The following is a 23,518-nucleotide window of genomic DNA, read 5'->3' on the forward strand; positions in this document are numbered from 1 at the left end:
AAAAAAAAAATTTCCTATTTTATAATAAAATGTTCCTCACGTTTATAAAAGTTAACTTTTGTGAATAACCAACCTAGATTCATCTTAGCTTTAGATCTTTATAATTATTTATTTTATTTTTATGCAATTTGACCGAGTTAAAATGTTTAATTGTTGGATAATATTCTACATTTTAGGTCTTTTTCTATTTGTTGGATAATATTCTACATTTTAGGTCTTTTCCTATTTTCCCATCTAGAGAATCCAACTAAACAATATTTGCCAAAATTTTCAATTTGAATTAATGGAATCCATGTTGTTAATGTAAAAGAGGATTCAACACCCCATAATTCCCCTATTATAACAAGATTGTATGATATTAATATTAAATATTTGCAATTTCATTAATTCAAAATGATTCTTGTCATTTGAGTAAACATATTTGATTATATTGATTTTTCTTCCCTTTATTTTGAGTAATTAAAAAATATTGTTTCCTATCATTTAAAAAAAAACAGATTTTGAATTTAACTTTTAATTTAATCATTTGCTTTAAATGGCCTATTCAATTTTATTCAAAATTAGATTGTACTTTGGATTAAGAGAAATGCCAATTTATTATTCAAAATTAGGTTGTACTTGGATTAAGGGAAATGCCAATTTGAGGTTCCCTTGGGTGACCACTGAATAGTTAGGCCGATAGGCCTTCCTTTGAAAGAGACTTTCGTCGTCCTTTTGTTTCTAAGGTTGACACCTGGCGTCGGGCATAGAGCGGGCAATTTGTTTTCGTATTTGTTCAGGAAAACGACTTAGCGGGCATAGAGCGGGCAATTTGTTTTCGTATTTGTTCAGGCAAACGACTTTTTTACGACACGTCAGCACTTGCGTATCGGCCTCCCTGCAAGGAAGGGGTGGAGGTATTCATGGATGCCGAGGTTGGAGGGCAGAACGTCGGCGTTCCCTGTGAGGGAGGCCACAAGAGACGATGGCCTCACTGACAGGCTGGAAGCCTTCGCATAGCTGGACGATGCGCCCGCGCCCGACGGAACAAAGAACGCCCCGTTCAACAACAAGTCTCCGTCTGACCTCCAATTTCGGAGACCGTTTCCTGCTCTTCTTCCATATCCGTCCGTTTTCTGCTCTCCATGTTGTCTTCCACACCCTCTGCAATAATGTTTTTATGCTTTTCCACTTACTGCTGCAATAATGTGTTCCGTTGTTGCTGTGCAATCGGTTGTGCACGACCTAGCCCTCTGTTGTTCCATATACACTGTTTACACCTCCATTTTGCTGTTCAGAAATTGTTCACTCAGGTGCTCAAGTATACACTGTTTACACCTCCGTTTTACTGTTCAGAAATTGTTCCTGCTCAATTTTCAGGTCAGTGCTCTCAAAAATGGGTTTTCTGATCCCATTCTCTTTCATTTTGCTTCCAACATTTTAATTTTAGTCCAGTGTTTTCTTAGTGTTCTCTTCTTGGTTTTTCAATGGCAGGTACAACTCTGTTTCCCGGTTCAGAAATTGTTCGCCCAGGTTCCCAGGTTCTCAGAATTCTTCTGTTTACATTGCAGGTTAGTGCTCTCAAAAATGGGTTTTCTGATCCCATTCTCTCTCTTTTTCCTGGTTTTTCTTGATTCCTGGCTGTATTATATAAATTATCCTAGCAACGCTTTGTAAATTTTATCCCTACAGAAGAAGAAAACCTAACTAATCAAATCTCCAAAGAAATTTAAACCAAAGAATCTACTTTTTGTTTTAAATGTCCTGTGTAAAGAAACGAGAAAATGTGAGGTAAGCGATGGAGAAACCTGGCGACTAAGAGGAAACATGGCCACAAGAATGACCTGGTTCACTTCTGCGGTAAGGAGAAATTGTTGCCGCCATGGTTGCACTGTGGAATCCATCGACAGTATAGACCTATAGCTTTCACCTGCAAACAAGGGGAAATGGAAGTTGTATACGATGAGGGTGTGTGGCAGAAGAGGAGATTCATGAGATCTTCTTAAGGAAAATGGTCAGAAAGTGTGTCACACTCAATTTTTGGAGTCAATCCAAAATCTGATGCACATTTGTCCTTAAGCCTCAACCCGCTATAGATTCCTAAAAGTTCACCCTGACTTTGAACATTATTGAGCATCCCAGGATATCCAGCATTTTGTACCAACCTGCTTGAAAATTTGGTCCTTTCCCAACAAATCCAAAACTCCTAACCTATCCTGGATCTTGCACAACATGAACATTCAAGCCCTGGGTTCTATGAGAAGCTTCTGGCTTAAATTCTGACCAATACCACTTGATGTGCCAAAAATTATTCCAAAACTACTTAGAGTTGGAGAACCAACTATGTCACTATGCCACCCAACCTTTTAATTCCTGAAATGTTCATTCCACCTTCAATATCAGATGTTGTTAAAGGGGAAGATAAACAAACAGTACTGGAAATGGAATAATCATTTCCTTGGAGAATGTGCACATTCTGGCTCTTATAGTCTACAGTTGACATCCGTCTAATTCCTTCTGGTGGATTAGATTCAGTTGCACCCAAGCCATATGCTGGCATTGGCATACGGTTTAATTGCCATGAACCAAGAGAACCAATAATAATATTGCCAAGACTGCTATTGCCATTGGCTAGAGAAGATAAAGTAGCCCTCCCCCTAATTTCATTTGGAAGGACTTGTGGCCCAATAATACTGGCAGATGGAAAATTCAGGACTTGTCCACTCTGAAGCTGAGAACCTTGAAGTTGTCTGCGAGGTTGCTGTTGTGATGTAGATCTCTGCAATTGTTGTTGTTGCTGTATCAATTCCATCACCATCGCATTGTTTTGAGGATTAGATGCTCCATTGTTGTTTATCCCGCAATCCACACTGCCAACTTCTGCACCTGTATTGTGTTGTTGTTGCAGCATAGAAAATCCTGCAGATGTATCATTGGTTGGTAAACCCAAATTTCCAAAGGAAGGAATATGTTGCTATGGCTGGTAAAATTGCTTCAACTCTATGCTTCTCGGGAATCCCTGAAGTAAATTTCCCTAATTGTTCATCAATGGTTGCCCAAATTTCTCTCTATTTAAAGGATTAGAGTTTACACCATGAAATGCTGCTTGTAAAAGCAGTGTCCGAGCAATGTTTGGTAGGCCCAACCCATTGTTTGGATTCACTTGTCCAAGAAGTTCAGCTGGTAATGTCACAAGTGCTTGAGGTGATATTTGACCTGATGCCGCAAGCCTTTGAAGATCTAACCTTCCAAGTAAACCCATAGGTCCAACACCTGCTTCTGTAGTTCCCCCAAAAGAAGATTTCATTCCACTTTGCTGTTGTGCCACTCCACTTAACCTTTTCAGATATAGCCTATATTTTTGAGCAGTGAAATAATAAGACCAACTAAAAAGTTACATTGTTCTCACTTGTAAACTCTAATAATATGACAACAATACTGACAAAAGGAAATATATTAAATACAGAGTAAAGTCAGTTGAATAATGAATCCTTTCCCCTATCTCCTCTCTTAATTTTAACTCTCCAATAAATACATACAACTCAATTATGAACAAGAATCCAATAATAGGCACAACGTAATTGTGATGAAATAGAAAGGATCTAGCACAAACTCTAATAGTAGAGTTTGTGGAAGCTATAGTTCCGCACAATGTGACAACCCCATAAAAAAAGAAAGAGTTGCTGAAAGGTTCAACATCAGGTCAAATGAGTTCAATGAAGCCAATTACATCTAAAAAGGACATGCCTACTTCCATATGAAACAGAGAGCAATAGGCATATAAGACAGCCACAAAATATTTTAATCACGTTAATCTAAGATGAATTAGATAGGGAACCATCGAAATTTCCTGCATTTTGCTTATGGTCTTATCCTTTTTTAAATTCATCTGATGGAAGTGCGACAGATCATAGTGAGAACGGGATCCTGAAGGATGGCTTAGCACACCTATTTAGATCAAGACATTTATTTTCCAAATTTTTTTGTACTAGAAGATGCTTTCTTTTCCCCAAAATGGTTATTAAACTAAAGAAAAAGACTTATATTTAAGACCAATCATTTTGATTTGATCAGTACCTTTCAGGTTCTAACATCTTTTACGAACACACAATCTTCTAAAAAGTTTCTTTGTCTTAAACTTGCTCTTTTTTGCACAAAAACAGTTAGAATTTATATTCTAAAAAATTGTGGCTAAACCATATAGCGTAGGTTTACAAGAAATATATAGTTTTAGGCAGACATATCATGGTTGAATGATAGACAAAACATGGTATGACCACACATTTTCAGAGAAAATTTTGATTGTGCACACCTAAGGATAGGTGGGAGGCGAGGTCATTCAAAGCCCTTCCTTGAAATCCTTGAAATTACATGGGTTGGTAAGGCTAAAATTATATCGAAACTGCCCACATTCTTTCCCCTTGCACATCATACTCCATTTTCCTCTTTGTAACTTTGTACGAAAAGAAAATGGGAATTGAATTACTCCTCTTTTTGCAAATCGTTGCATTTAGATGGGTTGGTGAGGCTGCAAATATATAGAAATTGCCCATGATAGTCTGCAATCTGGCCACAGTTGTGTGACTGATGGAATCTGATTGTTTTTATGGTCTAGACGTTGTTTTCAGGGTCTTGTTTCTGACAAGAGGGAGGACCCAGATAGCTCTTCTAGTGGCTCTTATTACAAACATGAGCTTGGCCCCAAATAGTTCTTCTAGATGCCTGGACTGAAGGAATGTGTGAACTTTCAGATTCAATAGCTATACATAGTGTTTGAATAGCGTGTTTGTTATATGCAATGGCTGCTATTCAACATATGTTTAATGAAAGTGATTCCCTATAATGTGCAAAACTGCACAAGCACAGTGAGTACACTCGAATATAGCACAATAAAAAATAATGTGCATTGTTCAGAAAATAGTTAATATATCATGAATTATGCACAAGATTCACAAAAGAAGCACACTGCTTCCAAGTGATGGGTCTCACATTGCCTGCCCTAAGTGTGGGCACTTTATGTCGATGCCTCCAAGGCCTACTAATATGAACCACTTATAAAATATTATTACAAAGCCATAAGGAGTCCAGTCAGCCTTTAAAAAGGGTATGCAAAGGGTAAATTAAGTGAGCGAAATACATGGCAATTTCCTTGATTGAAACACATCCCTTAATGGGTTTTACGTTGTGTAAGAAACGTGTGGATTTTTCCTAAAAGGATCGCATGTCATGTGCGAACAGGATATTGCAAAAAGGATCAGTATTAGGAATGGATGGCAAATGTTCCTATTTCATTGATGTTTTGACGGTACTGTAAGACTATAAGGATCTTTGAGTCGCTTGAGTTACTTCCGAATTTGCACAATATGTACCTTGTCATTGAATCTTATTAACAAGAATTTTGTTAATGTGGTCTACCTTGGGTGGTTAATATGAGAGGTTGTTCTCCTCCCCATCTAAGTTGTGCCCTTATTATTGTTTCACCATCAAAAGTTAGCCTTGTTAGATTAGATTCCGCATTCATATCACATCTTCTTTGACTAGAATTTTGTGTTGTGGTGAAATTGATGAATTGCAGGTACTCCTACCACGGGAAAAAGAAACCTCCTGTTAATATTATGGAGACAACCTTGACAACCAATTCCATTCCTCTATTGCTGAATGTATTACCGTTAGGATCATTCTGGATTTAAAAAAATGGCTAGAAACATCCATATATAATCCAGAAAAATGAGTATTATTATTTATCCTCATGTATGTTCATATACTAGTATTATGTTCATATACTAGTTAAATATTTTTTATTTCAACATCGGTGAAGGTAGGTAGATTAGGTAGAAGAAAAAACATGCAAATAGGAATGTTATAAAATCATATGTTATTTTGGCATCTATCATTGAGAGGAGAGAAGCAAGATTAAAAATATTTTGTTCCCTTCTTCCTCAATTTTTTTTTGTTTGACATGTTTGAACGATAAAATGAATAGATTAGCAAGTAAGAGATCAATGTATATCATGTAGACAACAGACGAGAAACATATGTAGTAACTCTTTACAAGTGTTGATATCTATATCATGTAAAATGTAAATGGCAAACATACATATTTTGGAATGACTGGAAGAGAGTATTTGCAGTGAAAGCTATAGTTTGCATCATAATAACATCGGTGTGTAATTTACAACAAGATGAGACAATTAGTTGTGCGGAAATGTTTGTTTATGTACAAACAGTCGTGTTAGAAGAAACCCTAAAAAACAGTTCAAAGGCGGCAAACAATAGGTCGTTTTGAAGTGGACATTGCTTGAATGTCAGTGAGTGCTTCCTTGCATGCAGAGGCATATTGAATTTCTTCTGAATTGATCAGCATTGGTTGCAAGCGTTGAACACTGTTGAAGTACTATGCTTTAATGGAAAGTGTTAGTTGGACACGGTGCCCTGAAATTCAGCCACAAATTTCCTGCAGATCAGTTGGTTCGATAGAAAGAAGGAACAGGTCTTTTTCCATGATGCACATGAGCTCGTTCCCTGCATCATTGAAAACTGTGACGTTTTGTAAATTCCCGGTGTGGTCATGTAGCTCAATTTTAATTTTGTAACGGTAGTCACATTCTGGGAAGTCACCATTACATTTTGTACAATGCCAAAGATTGTTAGAATGCTCCACAACCTTCTTCATGCATTGTTTTCCATTGAAATCTAATGGACATGATAGAAAGTAGAAGTCGTCCATATGAAGAGAAGTAATTGTTGCTCGAACTAAAACCCAGATTGCTTTATTGGAGGGTTGCATGCCAGCAATTTCATGAAACGTCTTTCGTGGTAGGGTACGTTTCGAAGCAACACCATAGTTTCTACTCAAAGATGGAGAAGAAGAGCTATAGCCTGTTTCACGGAACCATGCGTGTAGTTGGTGAGTTTCTTCAACTTGTGGATTTATTGTGAGAGTGCTTGTTGGTATCGTCCCTATTGTGGTGCCGTTAAATTCAGATACGCGACCTCCTTTGATTGCAAGGATTGGTGGGCTGTCAAAAGAGTAGAATTCAGAAAGATTATGTCCTATGTAATCACAATGGTCTCCCCATAATGTCACATCAATGCTAAAATGTTATGAAACCAGCTCAAGAAAAGATAGAAAAGATAGATCAACGCCTTAGAATTCAGCCTCTTCGAGGGGGCAACCTCCTTTACATTACATAAATGAACAATTCTTGGATGATACAAATGACAAAACCTCCTTTCTATATATAGGAGTCTAAGGAGACACAATATAATCCAGCCGACCTAACAATAATAATATAAAGCCACAAAAATAACAATAGAGGGATTCTATGGGGCACAGAAATAACAATATGGGGGTAATAGGGGGTTGGATAATAGAAATGGCACACAACAATCCTTCCATATCCTCATCCTTTCTTGAGAGTGCATCTGCCACCACATTTTGCTTCCCTTTTTTGTAGATGATTTCAAAGTCATAACCCAACATCTTTGTGACCCACTTTTGTTGCTCTTCAGAGGATAATCTTTGTTCTAAAAAGTATTTAAGGCTATCATGATCCGTTTTTACCTTGAAGTGTCTTCCCATTAGGTAGGGTCGCAATTTCTTAAGTGCATGGAGTATTGCCAACATTTCCTTCTCATAAATAGCTTTGCTTAGAAACTTTCCCTTGATTGGACAACTTTCAAAAGCAATAGGTCTTTCATCTTGCATTAGAACAACACCAATTCCATTTCCTGAAGCATCACATTCCACAATAAAGGTTTTTGTGAAGTCCGGTGTAGCTAAGACCGGTGCTTGGCACATTGCCTCTTTAAGATGTTTAAAGGCCTTTGTTGCTTCCGGAGTCCATGAAAATGAATCTTTCTTCAATAATGTTGTTAGAGGTGCTACTATTCTCCCATAATTCTTAACGAACTTGCGATAATACCCTGTCAACCCAAGAAATCCTCGCAAATGCTTTATGGATGTGGGGATTTTCCATTCCTTAATGGCTTTAATTTTGCTAGGGTCTACCTCAACTCCTTAATGAGATACAATATGACCCAAATATTCCACCTCCTGGACTCCAAAGAAACATTTGGATCTTTTTGCATATAATTGTTTCTCCTCCAATAGTTGTAGCACCATGTCAACATGTTCAACATGATCCTTCCAAGACTTGTTGTAGATTAGTATATCATCAAAAAATACCAACACAAATTTTCTAAGGAATGGTTTGAAAATTGAATTCATCAAACCTTGAAATGTTGAAGGTGCATTGGTAAGTCCAAAAGGCATGACCAAAAATTCATAATGACCCTCATGAGTTCTAAATGTCGTTTTCGGAATGTCTTCAATCTTCATTCTGATTTGATGATATCCCGAACGAAGATCCAACTTGGTGAAGTAAATTGATCCATGCAATTCATCCAGTAATTCATCAATGACAGGAATGGGGAACTTATCTTTAATAGTGAGCTTGTTGAGCTCCCTATAATCTGGACACATGCGCCATGATCCATCCTTCTTGTGCACCAATACTACTAGAGCTGAGAAAGAACTTTGACTCGGTTGAATTATACCAACCTCTAGCATTTCTGCAACCATACGTTCAATTTCACTTTTTTGGACATATGGATATCTGTACGGCCTGATGTTTGGAGGAACACTTCCTGGAATCAGATGAATAGCATGATCATGATCACGCATAGGTGGGAGACCTTTGGGAGTCTCAAATACCTTGGAATGATTGTCCAGGACTTTATGGAGATCTAGAGAAATAGATGATTCCAATGTGGAAACATCTAGCGAACATAATTGTGCAATTACACCTCTTTGCTCCTTTTTTAGAAGCTTTGTCATGCCATTAGAGCTGATTATCTTTCCTGGTTTCCCTGCAATACCCCTTAATTCAACTTCCTTTCCTTCCACAAAAATTTCATGAAAAGTTCTTGAAAATTAAAAGCTATTGTACCCAAGGATTGTAGCCATTGGACTCCTAGTACAACATCAGCACCTCCCATTGGAATGGAAAGCATTGGGCTAGTCAATACATATTCTCCCATGGATAGCTTGATATTATGGCACTTTCCAGAACAATTTATTGTTCCTCCATTTGCAATCATCACTTGACACTCTGGTGCTGGATATAGGAAGCAATTCAATTCTTTTGCTACCCTACAATGAATAAAATTGTGGGTGCTTCCTGAATCAATCAACACTATTACCTTTTTCTTCTTGATTTGTCCTTCTATCTTGATGGTTTGAGGAGTGGTAATTCCCGCCAATGCATTACAAGATATGGTTGGATTTATTTGTTCTTCATCTAGGCTTTGTTCCTGGAATATATCCTCTTCTTTTGACCTTTCTTGCTCCTTTTCTTCTTCCTCTTCACAATCTATGTAGAATAATTTCTTCTCAGCACACTTATGACCTTTTGTGTATTTGCTATCACAATTGTAACAAAGCCCTTTTGCTCTTTTTTCTTCCAATTGTTGTGGTGTCAACCTTTTAGGTTGTGGAAGACTATGGGCAACAACACTTCCGTCTTTATAGTTGTGAATGGTATGCTTCCTAGTTGCCATAATTTTGCTTTCCATTTTTCTTGCTAACCTGAATGCCTTCTCTAATGAATCAGGTTCCCAAAGGCGCACATCATGTTGGATATTATCCTTTAAAGACCCTATGAACACATCAATCCTTCTCTGGAATATCTTTTACCCTTATGTTCAATTTTTGGAACTCCTCAATGTGCTCCATTATTGAACCCTTTTGTTTGAGACTTATCAATTGGCTAAAAAAAGTGTTGCTTTTTGTATCCTCATAATGTGCTATCAATTATTCCGTAAAAATTGCCCAAGTGATAAATTGTTTACGAGAACAAAGCCATTGATACCATACAAACTGATTTGGTTCCAAATATAAAGTTGCCATACGTACCTTTTGTATGTTTTGCACATTATTGAGATCGAAGAATTGCTCCATCTGTAATATCCATGTGGCGGGATCCTTGCCATCAAACTTCCTCATATCGATTTTTGGAACATGGTGAGTCTTCGATCCAACATTAGAGTCTATGGAATCATGATTAACATTTCTTTTGTTCTCATCATGAGTTTCCTTTACTACCTTTTCACCATTAGTGACCCTTTCTTGTAGCAACTTCTTCAATTCTTCCATGTTTGTCTTCAAATCTATCTTCAAATTTACCATTGAATCCTCCATATTAGCTTCCATGCCCTTTATATTAGATTCCACGCCATTTATCTTAGATTCCACGCCATTTATCTTAGATTCCACGCCACTTATCTTAGCTTTTGTGAGCGTGACATTTGTTGCACTTGTTCTTGTAATTTTGATATATCATGTAGCATTTCTTCCTCTTCTTCATGAGCCATGCTAGAGCTTTCAGGTTCCTTACTAGGTGTTTGCATTTTCTTTCCTCTGGGCATCAGTTACTGATAATAATTCTTTACTATGCCCTTTGAATTCCGTTAAACCAAGCTTACATAAAAATTTTAAAAAAAACTACACACCTTTTTTCACTTTATAGAAGCCTGATATTGAATCTGATGTATCTCTGTAATTTCGGATCATCCAGTTTTGAAATTGCTACCTGTAGTAGCCTTCTGTGTCCTCTTTCCAATGCCACAAGTCTGAGCCAAATTGAATTCTCCAAGGAAGAGTTATGTGAAATCTCCCACAGTGACTTGCTTTTAGACTGGTTCAGTAGACCGAACTTGTACGACGTGCCACGAGTCACTGTTTCAACCTTTGAATCTGAAACACACATACAAGAAACTGCAATCTGTCCTCTTTCTGTACCTTCTTACAAAATTTCAATCCGATCCCCAGAGAGAAAGTTATGACGATTTTCCCCAGGTCACCTATTTTGAATGTAATTCAGTAGTCTACAAAAATACCAACTTCCTCAGAGCATATCTCCTCAAATATCGCGCGAAAAGATCTGAAATTCGGACCCAAGGTTCAACGCGATTTCTTCTCAAATGGGTTTTTTTTTAGACTTCTGAAACGTCACAGAAAAAAAGTTATAGCGAAAATTCCACGATGACCTGTTTGGAGCAGCGAAACCCTAGAATCCAAAGCTCTGATACCAAATGTTATGAAACCAGCTCAAGAAAAGATAGAAAAGATAGATCAACGCCTTAGAATTCAGCCTCTTCGAGGGGGAAACCTCCTTTACATTACATAAATGAACAATTCTTGGATGATACAAATGACAAAACCTCCTTTCTATATATAGGAGTCTAAGGAGTCACAATATAATCCAGCCGACCTAACAATAATAATATAAAGCCACAAAAATAACAATAAAGGGATTCTATGGGGCACAGAAATAACAATATGGGGGTAATAGGGGCACAACAATATAAATAAGGGGTATAACTACAATAGTAATGGGGTAATCACTAGTATTATAGGGACCCAACATAAAACCCGACTTGTCTTTAAATATGAGTGTTTTCCTTAATGTTTCACTTCCATCTTTTCGTCGAATTGTTGATGCATGTGAAGTGGAGGTAACAACACCAATGAAATCCACATTTGTATTTGGACTTTCACTTTTTATTTCAACAATAGTCTTGAAGTGAAAGCTCTGGTAAGGAAATGTTGGTTCATCTGTGGGACATGGATTGATAGTGGAAGCAACAAACAAGTAAATTTCCCATTTTTTCTTGAGGTGGTTGTAGTTTGGATTTGCTTCTTTCACTGTGCCATTTGAAACAATGTATAGTTGCCCAACTTGAATTAGATTGTAAAGAGATTCGGCCAGTTTGGAAAATGCAGAAAGGTGGATCTCTTCCTTATCACGATTGATAAGGTCAAATCGAAAAACTTTTCCTGAGCCTCGCACATTGTTGTAAGCATTCAATGATGTTTCTGTAGATGCCCTACCTTGGATTGACCAATATTTTCGGTAAGGGCTAAGTGCCGTGAATGGAATTGTTGTAGTTGTTGCCGTAGTTTGTGTAGTAACTACAGAGGGCAAGGTACCTTCAGCTGATGAAGAGCTAAATTGGGATGAACCCGCCTGTGCATGTAGTAGCGTCGACGCGTCCTTCGTCAATGCTGCTGAGCGCATCACAACTTCAAGCTCAACCACTCGAATGGACCTTATGTAAACAAATGAGAAATGAATTAATGAAGATTCCATTTTCCTTCTTTTAATGCAAGAAGAGTTTAGAAGGGAAAAAGTAAAAGAGGGTAACTTCAAATGGTGGGCCTTACGAGGAGTTTTGGAGCACTGTGCAAGCTGCTTTTTTAAGCATAATTATGGAGCCAATTTGGATGTCTCTAGATACAACCTGTGGGCCATATGCGGATGGTAGCAAAGTCTTATGTTGATGTGTTCCATCAGATAGAGTAATGTGGAAGTGCAAGGATGTTGTTTTTAATGAGGTAACAGAACCAACATCGATTATCTGAAGTAGTGGTTGAATCTCGGTGCAACCATTCAGAAATAGGGGAATGGCATTCATTGTCAAGGTTGTCTCCATAATATTAACATGAGGTTTCTTTTTCCTGTGATAGGAGTACCTGCAATTCATCAATTTCACCACAACACAAAATTCTAGTCAAAGAAGATGTGATATGAATGTGGAATCTAATCTAACAAGGCTAACTTTTGATGGTGAAACAATAATAAGGGCACAACTTAGATGGGGAGGAGAACAACCTCTCATATTAACCACCCAAGGTAGACCACATTAACAAAATGCTTGTTAATAAGATTCGGTGACAAGGTACATATTGTGCAAATTCGGAAGTACCTCAAGTGACTCAAAGATCCTTATAGTCTTACAGTACCGTCAAAACATCAATGAAATAGGAACATTTGCTAGCCATTCCTAATACTGATCCTTTCTGTAGTATCTTGTTCGCACATGACATGCAATCCTTGTAGGAAAAATCCACACGTTTCTTACACAACGTAAAACCCATTAAGAGATGTGTTTCAATCAAGGCAATTGCCATGTATTTCGCTCACTTAATTTACCCTTTGCAGACCCTTTTTAAAGGCTGACTGGACTCCTTATGGCTTTGTAATAATATTTTATAAGTGGTTCATATTAGTAGGCCTTGGAGGCATCGACATAAAGTGCCCACACTTAGGGCAGGCAGTGTGAGACCCATCACTTGGAAGCAGTGTGCTTCTTTTGTGAATCTTGTGCATAATTCATGATATATTAACTATTTTCTAAACAATGCACAATTTTTTTATTTTTTTTTATTGTGCTATATTCGGGTGTACTCACTGTGCTTGTGCAGTTTTGCACATTATAGGGAATCACTTTCATTAAACATATGTTGAATAGCAGCCATTGCATATAACAAACATGCTATTCAAACACTATGTATAGCTATTGAATCTGAAAGTTCACACATTCCTTCAGTCCAGGCATCTAGAAGAACTATCTGGGGCCAAGCTCATGTTTGTAATAAGAGCCACTAGAAGAGCTATCTGGGTCCTCCCTCTTGTCAGAAACAAGACCCTGAAAACAGCGTCTAGACCATAAAAATAATCAGATTCCATCAGTCACACAACTGTGGCCAGATTGCAGACTATCATGGGCAGTTTCTATATATTTGTAGCCTCACCAACCCATCTAAATGCAACGATCTGCAAAAAGAGGAGTAATTCAATTCCCATTTTCTTTTCGTACAAAGTTACAAAGAGGCAAATGGAGTATGATGTGCAAGGGGAAAGAATGTGGGAAGTTTTGATATAATTTTAGCCTTACCAACCCATGTAATTTCATGGACTGCAAGGAAGGGCTTTGAATGACCTCGCCTCCTACCTATCCTTAGGTGTGCACAATCAAAATTTTCTCTAAAAATGGGTGGTCATACCATGTTTTTTCTATCATTCAGCCATGATATGTCTGCCTAAAACTATATATTTCTTGTAAACCTACGCTATATGGTTTAGCCACAATTTTTTAGAATATAAATTCTAACTGTTTTTGTGCAAAAAAGAGCAAGTTTAAGACAAAGAAACTTTTTAGAAGATTGTGTGTTCGTAAAAGATGTTAGAACCTGAAAGGTACTGATCAAATCAAAATGATAGGTCTTAAATATAAGTCTTTTTCTTTAGTTTAATAACCATTTTGGCGAAAAGAGAGCATCTTCTAGTACAAAAATTTTTGGAAAATAAATGTCTTGAGCTAAATAGGTGTGCTAAGCCATTCTTTAGGATCCCGTTCTCACTATGATCTTCCGCACTTCCATCAGATGAATTTAAAAAAGGATAAGACCATAAGCAAAATGCAGGAAATTTCGATGGTTCCCTATCTAATTCATCTTAGATTAACGTGATTAAAATATTTTGTGGCTGTCTTATATGCCTATTGCTTTATGTTTCATATGGAAGTGGGCATGTCTTTTTTAGATGTAATTGGCTTCATTGAACTCATTTGACCTGATGCTGAACCTTTCAGCAACTCTTTCTTTTTTTATGGGGTTGTCACATTGTATGGAACTATAGCTTCCACAAACTCTGCTATTAGAGTTTATGCTAGATCCTTTCTATTTCATCACAATTACGTTGTGCCTATTATTAGATTCTTTGTTCATAACTGAGTTGTATGTATTTATTGGAGAGTTAAAATTAATAGAGGAGATAGGGGAAAGGATTCATCATTCAACTAACTTTACTCTGTATTTAATATATTTGCTTTTGTCAGTATTGTTGTCATATTATTAGAATTTACAACTGAGAACAATGTGACTTCTTAATTGATCTTATTATTTCACTACTCATAAATATAGGCTATATCTGAAAAGGTTAAGTGGAGTGGTACAACAGCAAAGTGGAATGAACTCTTCTTTCGGGGGAACTACAGAAGCAGGTGTTGGACCTATGGGTTTACTTGGAAGGCTGGATCTTCAAAGGCTTGCGGCATCAGGTCAAATATCACCTCAAGCACTGGTGACATTACCAACTGAACTTCTTGGACAAGTGAATTCAAACAATGGGTTGGGCTTGCCAAACATTGCTCGGACACTGCTTTTACAAGCAACATTTCATGGTGTAAACTCTAATCCTTTAAATAGAGGGAAATTTGGGCAACCATTGATGAACAACTAAGGAAATTTACTTCAGGGACTCCTGAGAAGCATAGAGCTGAAGCAATTTTGCTAGCCACAGCAACATATTCCTTCCTTTGGAAATTTGGGTTTACCAACCAATGATACATCTGCAAGATTTTCTATGCTGCAACAGCAACACAATAAAGGTGCAGAAGTTGGTAGTGTGGATTGTGGGATAAACAACAATGGAGCATCTAATCCTCAAAACAATGCGATGGTGATGGAATTGATACAACAACAACAACAACATCAAATAAACCAACAACAACAACAACTGCAGAGATCTACAGCACAACAGCAACCTAGTGGACAACTTCAAGGTTCTCAGCTTCAGAGTGGACAAGTCCTGAATTTGCCATCTGCCAGTATTGTTGGGCCACAAGTCCTTCCAAATGAAATTAGGGGGAGGGCTACTTTATCTTCTCTAGCCAATGGCAATAGCAGTCTTGGCAATAATATTATTGGTGCTCCTGGTTCAGGGAAATTAAACCGTATGCCAATGCCAGCATATGGCCTGGGTGCAACTGAATCTAATGTACCAGAAGGAATTGGACGGATGTCAACTGTAGACTATAACAGCCAGAATGTGCACATTCTCCAAGGAAATGATTATTCCATTTCCAGTACTGTTTGTTTATCTTCCCCTTTAACAACATCTGATATTGAAGGTGGAATGCACATTTCGGGAATTAAAAGGTTGGGTGGCATAAGTGACATAGTTGGTTCTCCAACTCTAAGTAGTTCTGGAATAAGTTTTGGCACATCAAGTGGTATTGGTCAGAATTTAAGCCAGAAGCTTCTCATAGAACCTAGGGCTTGAATGTTCCTGTTGTGCAAGATCCAAGACATGTTAGGAGTTTTGGATTTGTTGGGAAAGGACCAAATCTTTCAAGCAGGTTGGTACAAAATGCTGGATATCCTGGGATGCTCAGTAATGTTCAAAGTCAGGGTGAACTTTTAGGAATTGATAGCGGGCTGAGGCTGAAGGATAAATGTGCATCAGATTTTGGATTGACTCCAAAAATTGGGTGTGACACAATTTCTGACCATTTTCCTTCAGAAGATCTCATGAATCTCCTCTTCTGCTGCACACCCTCATCGTATACAACTTCCATTTCCCCTTGTTTGCAGGGGAAAGCTACAGGTCTATACTGTTGATAGATTCCACAGTGCAACCGTGGCGGCAACAATTTCTCCTTACCCCGAAAGTGATCTAGGTCATTCTTGTGGCCATGTTTCCTCTTAGTCGCCAGGTTTCTCCATCGCTTACCTCGCATTTTCTTGTTTCTTTACACAAGACATTTAAAACAAAAAGTAGATTCTTTGGTTTAAATTTCTTTGGAGATTCGATCAGTTAGGGTTTCTTCTTTTGTAGGGATAAAATTTACAAAGCATTGCTAGGATAATTTATATAATATAGCCAGGAATCAGGAAAAACTAGGAAAAAGAGAGAGAATGGGATCAGAAAACCCATTTTTGAGAGCACTAACCTGCAATGTAAACAGAAGAATTCTGAGAACCTGGGAACCTGGGCGAACAATTTTTGAACCGGGAAACAGAGCTATACCTGCCATTGAAAAACCCAGAAGTGGAAAACCCAGAAGAGAACACTAAGAAAACATTGGACTAAAATTAAAATGTTGGAAGCAAAATGAGAGAGAATGGGATCAGAAAACCCATTCTTGAGAGCACTGACATGATAATTGAGCAGGAACAATTTCTGAACAGTAAAACGGAGGTGTAAATAGTGTATACTTGAGCACCTGAGTGAACAATTTCTGAACAGTAAAAAGGTGTAAATAGTGTATATGGAACAACAGAGGGCTAGGTCATGCAAAATCGATTGCACAGCAAAAATGGGACACATTATTGCAACAATATTGGAAAAGCACAAAAACATTATTGTAGAGGGCGTGGAAGACAACATGGAGAGAAAAAAACGGACGGATATGGAAGAAGAGCAGGAAACGGTCTCCGAAATTGGAGGTCATACGGAGACTTGTTGTTGAACGAGGTGTTCTTTGTTCCGTCGGGCACAGGCGCATCATCCAGCTATGCGAAGGCTTCCAGCCTGTCAGTGAGGCCATTGTTTCTTGTGGCCTCCCTCACAGGGAATGCTGGCGTTTTGCCCTCCAACCTCGGCATCCATGAATACCTCCGCCCCTGTATAAATTTTGAATAATTTAACACATATTCACAGAGATTATCCTGATCATACAATTATAAGCGAAACATGTATAATACATAATCTCCTCTACGTTGATCATCAATTTACAGAAGCAGAAAAATTCACAGGCACACATAGAAGCATCAATCAAATCATTAACACAGTATGTATCCCGGGGAAAGCATCTCGCTAAAGACCCCACACTATCTGTATATTATATTGATTGAATCATGTAAAATTACAAAGTATAATGCTTATCACAAGCAATCCAGTACCAGCTCCACCTGTTACACACAATACAGCTCATATCTCATCTCCAAATCTATTGCACTACTTGCCTGCCTCTACAGCTCAATACCTGCTCAAGAATTGATGAGAATGGCTTACCAAACTCGTATTTGACCTGCAAATAATCACTCACACTCTGTTGGACGTGAGCACAGGCTACAATTCATGATATTGGCCAATTCATTGGCATACTCAATCCCTCTGATTGTGCAAATAATCATGCACAGTTATAGTCACAACTGATAGCAATCTGATCCTCTAACACCTGTCCCTGCTGAACTGAACATGCACTGACATGCAACTGAGTTAACTGATGTATTCTATAGTTGCATTATGAGTTAATAACTTGTGAATTAATTAATAACTAATTCACCCAACTCATCTCTAGTCTATTGATCAGTTAGACTAAATACAACTAGTTTAACAAAGTTAAACTGAACACAACTCCATCAACTGCACCACCAGTCCACTAAACTCAACTCACTTGAGTTCTAACTGAAGTCCTGCATGCAAATATTGGTCATCCCATAGGTAACCACGTATTTCCATCTGGGATCTGCATGTACCACATCCGTAGCTCATCCTGAAGTGCTCCAAGAGAATAAGATCAAGTTTATAGTCCAAATATTATTATGAGACAATAATATTTGACTTTTCTATTTTTGACAGCCAGTCTAAAAATAGACTTTGATCACTCACATTGCGATCACTCGCACTGTGGTCACCCATACTGTAGTCACCCACACTGTGATCACCCCTGCTGGGATCAAAAATAGAACTTGCGCCATAATTTTCCTGCGGGCCCACTTAGTGAAGGCGACTCTTTTCACTAAGCTCCATCATCTTGTTGTATTCTCAACAAGCATTTCTTGTTGCACACTTTTCAACACTCCCTCTCAACGAGAAAGGCTTCCTCTCAAACCCGATCCTGTAACTCTGGAATGTTCTCCATGCAACACATCTGGCCGGTCCACTTGCTTTATCATCAAAGTCTCTGACTGCTATTGCCTCTGTCGACTGAAGACCCTGCATCTCTGTGCTCTTCAGTATCTGACTACTCTAGCCTCTGTCACTTTGATCTCTGACTGCATCCGTGCTGCTGTTGGTTCTATCTCCCAGCATTGCATCCGCACTGCACCTCCCAACTGACCTCCCTATTGGGCTAGAAACATCCTCTGATGTTGAAGCTCTACCTGCTGCTGACAAGTGCTGCCTCTCTGACATCTGCGCTACTGCAACATCTCCATGCATCTCGCACCATTGCACACCTCTTTGTGCCACCTAGCACTGTGCAAAACACTTGTTCCTCTCGCATTGCTGCATCCTGCTAGCTATGCGCTGTCCTGGGATTCCCTGCACTGTCGCTCTCTCTGTCGCTCCATCTGCATCTGTCTCTACCTAATCAATCAGTTCCTGCTACTACACATCGGGGCTCCCGTAGCAAGGTCTCATCCAAGACGTTGGGTACCTCAAGGATCCTGCCCCTCCTCCTTGAGACAATCAATCCACATCACTCGACCTCCTACCTGGAGGTATGGCTGCATGCGATCCCTCAGCCCACCTGGCTCGAAGTTCCCCCTACTGGAGGTCTCTGGATGAGTAGATGTCTCTACTCTATCTCCTCTCAGCTTCCCCTGTTGTGGCTCCTCCACAACCTCCTGAAGCTGCTGCACCAATCGTGGCTCCTCCACAATCGTCTGAGACTTCTTCTGGCTTTGCATGTTGAGAGGTAATGTATGCTCCCTCTCAACCACCAAGTCTCCATCATGACAACCAAAGCATCGCACTTTCGATTTGTCAACCTTCTTCCCATCATTGGAAGAACAAGATTCGGAAAGAGAAACCTTCTCCTTCCCCTTCTTCACCTTACTCACTAAGGCACAATTCTCCTCATCCTGCATGGATGAAGAACCGTCTCTGGTGCTCCATATAATCTCCTCCTGCACAAGATCCGACCAAAGTCTCTCCCATCCTGGCAGTTTCTCCCTTCCATTCATCGAGTGCTGGTAGTTATGCCAACTCTTAGGAAGGTCAAGGAGTGCTAGACTCACCATCCTCATCCGACAGTCACCCCCACACTTCCCAGCTCATCCCGGCATTGGGTGAACTTCGTGAGATACTGGGGCATACTGTCTCCATCCTCACACTGAATGTTTCTGAGTTTTATCTCTTTCTTTGGAATTAAATTTGAATTCCACCAGCTCAAAACTCAACTGCTTCCGATCTAGAATTCGTGAGAACGAAGTATTTCTTGTACATAGATTGACTATCTGGGCATTCACCAGATATCTCACCTTCCAAAAGAAGGATGAATCCAGAGGCTACCTAGCTTGATTATGGACTCTGCCTGAAGAAATAAAATGTAAACACTTTCTGAATAATAGATCAGATGATCAATCCTCACTTTGATATCCTGTAGAACTTTTTCTACAAATCAACTCGTTCCGATACCATGTAGAAATTTTTTCTACAAATCATCTAGCTCTGATACCATGTAGAAATTTTGAATAATTTAACACATATTCACAGAGATGATCCTGATCATACAATTATAAGCAGAACATGTATAATACATAATCTCCTCTACGTTAATCATCAATTTACAGAAGTAGAAACATTCACAAGCACACATAGAAGCATCAATCAAACTCATTAACACAGTATGTATCCCGGGGAAAGCATCTCGCTAAAAACCCCACACTATTTGTATATTATATTGATTGAATCATGTAACATTACAAAGTACAATGCTTATCACAAGAAATCCAGTACCAACTCCACCTGTTACACACAATACAGCTCAGATATGATCTCAAAATCTATTCCACTGCTTGCCTGCCTCCACAGCTCAATACCTGCTCAAGAATTGATGAGAATGGCTTACCAAACTCGTATTTGACCTGCAAATAATCACTCACACTCTGTTGGACGTGAGCACAGGCTACAATTCATGATATTGGCCAATTCATTGGCATACTCAATCCCTCTGATTGTGCAAATAATCATGCACGGCTATAGTCACAACTGATAGCAATATGATCCTCTAACACCTGTCCCTGCTGAACTGAACATGCACTGACATGCAACTGAATTAACTGATGTATTCTATAGTTGCATTATGAGTCAATAACTTGTGAATTAATTAATAACTAATTCACCCAACTCATCTCTAGTCTATTGATCAGTTAGACTAAATACAACTAGTTTAACAAAGTTAAACTGAACACAACTCCATCAACTCCACCTCCAGTCCACTAAACTCAACTCACTTGAGTTCTAACTGAAATCCTGCATGCAAATATTAGTCATCCCATAGGTAACCACGTATTTCCCTCTGGGATCTGCATGTACCACATCCTTAGTTCATCCTGAAGTGCTCCAAGAGAATAAGATCAAGTTTATAGTCCAAATGTTATTATGAGACAATAATATTTGACTTTTCTATTTTTGACAGACAGTCTAAAAATAGACTTTGATCACTCACACTGTGATCACTCACACTGTGGTTACCCACACTGTGATCACTCATACTGTGGTCACCCACACTGTGATCACCCCTGCTGGGATCAAAAATAGAACTTGCGCCATAATTTTCCTGCGGGCCCACTTAGTGAAGGCGACTCTTTTCACTAAGCTCCATCATCTTGTTGCATTCTCAACAAGCATTTCTTGTTGCACACTTTTCAACAGCCCCTTCCTTGCAGAGAAGCCGATATGCAGGTGCTGACGTGTCGGCAAAAAGTCATTTTCCTGAACAAATACGAAAACAAATTGCCCGCTCTATGCCCGCTAAGTCGTTTCCCTGAACAAATATGAAAACAAATTTCCCACTCTATGCCCGACGCCAGGTGTCAGCCTTAGAAACAAAAGGACGACGAAAATCTCTTTCAAAGGAAGGCCTATCGGCCTAACTATAACACCCTTCTACCTAAAAATTGTAACACTAATAACTATAACACTCTTCTACCACGTGGTAGAAAGATTTTTTTGTTGCAGCTTTACCAGGTGAAAGAAATTTTCTATTAACTATAACACCTGTCTACCACGTGGTAGAAAGAAATTTTTTGTTGCAGCGTTACCAGGTTGTTCCCTGCGGATTTAGTTTAGTCGTTTTTTTGGATTTAGTTTATGTGTTTTTTTAGGGGTGAAAGTGATATATATCCTTAACCGTTTCATGTTTTTAGAACATTGTAATCCAGGGAAGAAATACTCACTCTAATGAAGTGCCATAAACAGACATAAAATGGTAATGATAAATGGTTACAGAACACAAACTTTACATATCAGAAAGTGCACACTCCAGTTCCACACCTGTGGTACACATTCGAAGGTGGATGAATGATTATAATTTATTTTAATTTCAAATGGTGCAGGCCTTAATTATCAACAAAAATTTAAATTGATTACTTTATTTTGTTTGACTTTTAAGTTGATTAATTTCTCTTTTTCCTATTAATATCAAAGGTTTTTCTGCTAATATAATTATGTTCAGGTGGTTGATCTGGTTAGGCGTCCCATAAATATATTGGTTATGCTTTAAAAATTTATTGAATTAACCTTCAGTATGGAATGCATGCAAGGTTTACACGGTTAACCGTTGCTTATAATTTGTTTCATGACCATGTTATAGCGACTCTCTATGCAATTCCCCTTCGTATTCCACTGATTAACTTATAACGTAAGAGCCTCCTCTGAACTTTCCCGAAGTTCCAGTTGTCACTCAATTACGAGGACTTGTGGCCGGTTTGGCGCGTGCAAGGTGTCATGGGCATGACCGTTGATGTTCAGGGTTTACAATCGAATGGTGCAGATGTAGACAGGACGGTTAAGGATAACTAACCCGCCCTTCCACCCCATAGTCAGCTCATTTTCACAGTACTCTGTTGGGTAGAGCTCCATTGTCAGTGCTGCAACTGTAATTAAAAGTTAGCTCTGGAGTTATGGTTTCCACTGTTACGCCCACATAGGATGAGTGCAGCGTGTTCTACTAAAATTTTATTTGTCTCATTTCCATATTTATTTGGATATACATGCTGTTGTAACTCTATTTTCCTTTTTCTCCTTTGGGTTTTAGGCTCTCAGTTGTATCTTATCGCTGGTTTGGGATTTCTTATTGTTGGACGCAGAATTAGTTCCTTTGTACTCCATCTTTGCAAGGTAATCAAGGGGGATTCTTGCTTCGTTTTAAGGAACCCTATTCTTAATTATCGCATGCTTTTCGGTTAATGTAAATAGCTCTGTTCAGGGCATTGTCCACCGACTGCCAGGAAACCCTAAAGTAATTTATTTCCTTATATTTCTTTACGTATTTCAAATTTTCTGCAGAGTATAAGTACGACTAACTTAGTCTTTTGTTCTTTTCTGTTCTTCTTTGGCCACAGATTAGGAATTGAAAATATTCCATTTATTTAAATGAAGTTCTTCCTTTCGATTTGGAATTTACTCAATTCAATGGGTTTTTTTATACCACTACTTTATTTATTTCGGGTTTCAGGTCAGACTATCAGGTCAGAGTTATGGCATACAGAAATCAAGCTTTTGTTTTAACCCTATTAATTAGTTTTCAAACCCGTAATCTGGGGGTTGGGTAATATTGTAATCTGGGTGTTGGGTAATATTGTCTGTGGTTTCCTAGCATAAACCATTAGGGTTTTCCCCCTTAACTCCCTGGCACACGGGGTTTACCTTGCAACATGTAATTAATAATTCTTGCAACCTATATAATTTAACGAGGGTTGCTTACTTGTCAACTATACTGGGTTAATGTTGCAAGACTTATTATCAACACTATGAATTTTAAGTTTTGTTTAGTGTACCCTTAGGGTTTGTACTCTGATTGAATATTATTATTATTTTATAGGCGTAGATATCATTATAATTTTCTTTTATGTACTTGCAGGTTGTGGAAACGAGTTTTCTAAGCCGAGTTTGCTAGCAAAAATACTTTTCTCATATTCGTAAAACATCCATGACCCCATCTTGAATTTGTTCTATTA

At 38.5% G+C, this 23,518-nt stretch overlaps 1 protein-coding gene and 2 pseudogenes across 1 annotated transcript in view; 2 read left to right on the top strand and 1 right to left on the bottom strand.

The window, feature by feature from the left end:
• Positions 1-23,518, top strand: part of LOC149213453 (uncharacterized) — a 188,967-nt gene that overhangs the window by 154,328 nt on the left and 11,121 nt on the right. The window lies entirely within an intron of this gene.
• On the bottom strand, positions 1,982-12,059 carry LOC149213454 (two-component response regulator ORR21-like; annotated as a pseudogene).
• On the top strand, positions 14,745-16,225 carry LOC149213455 (uncharacterized; annotated as a pseudogene).

The sequence above is a fragment of the Pinus tabuliformis genome, chromosome 1_1, assembly GCF_031772625.1.
Source record: "Pinus tabuliformis cultivar Carrire ecotype Pingquan chromosome 1_1, CPIR1, whole genome shotgun sequence".
Classification (NCBI taxonomy): Eukaryota; Viridiplantae; Streptophyta; class Pinopsida; order Pinales; family Pinaceae; genus Pinus; species Pinus tabuliformis.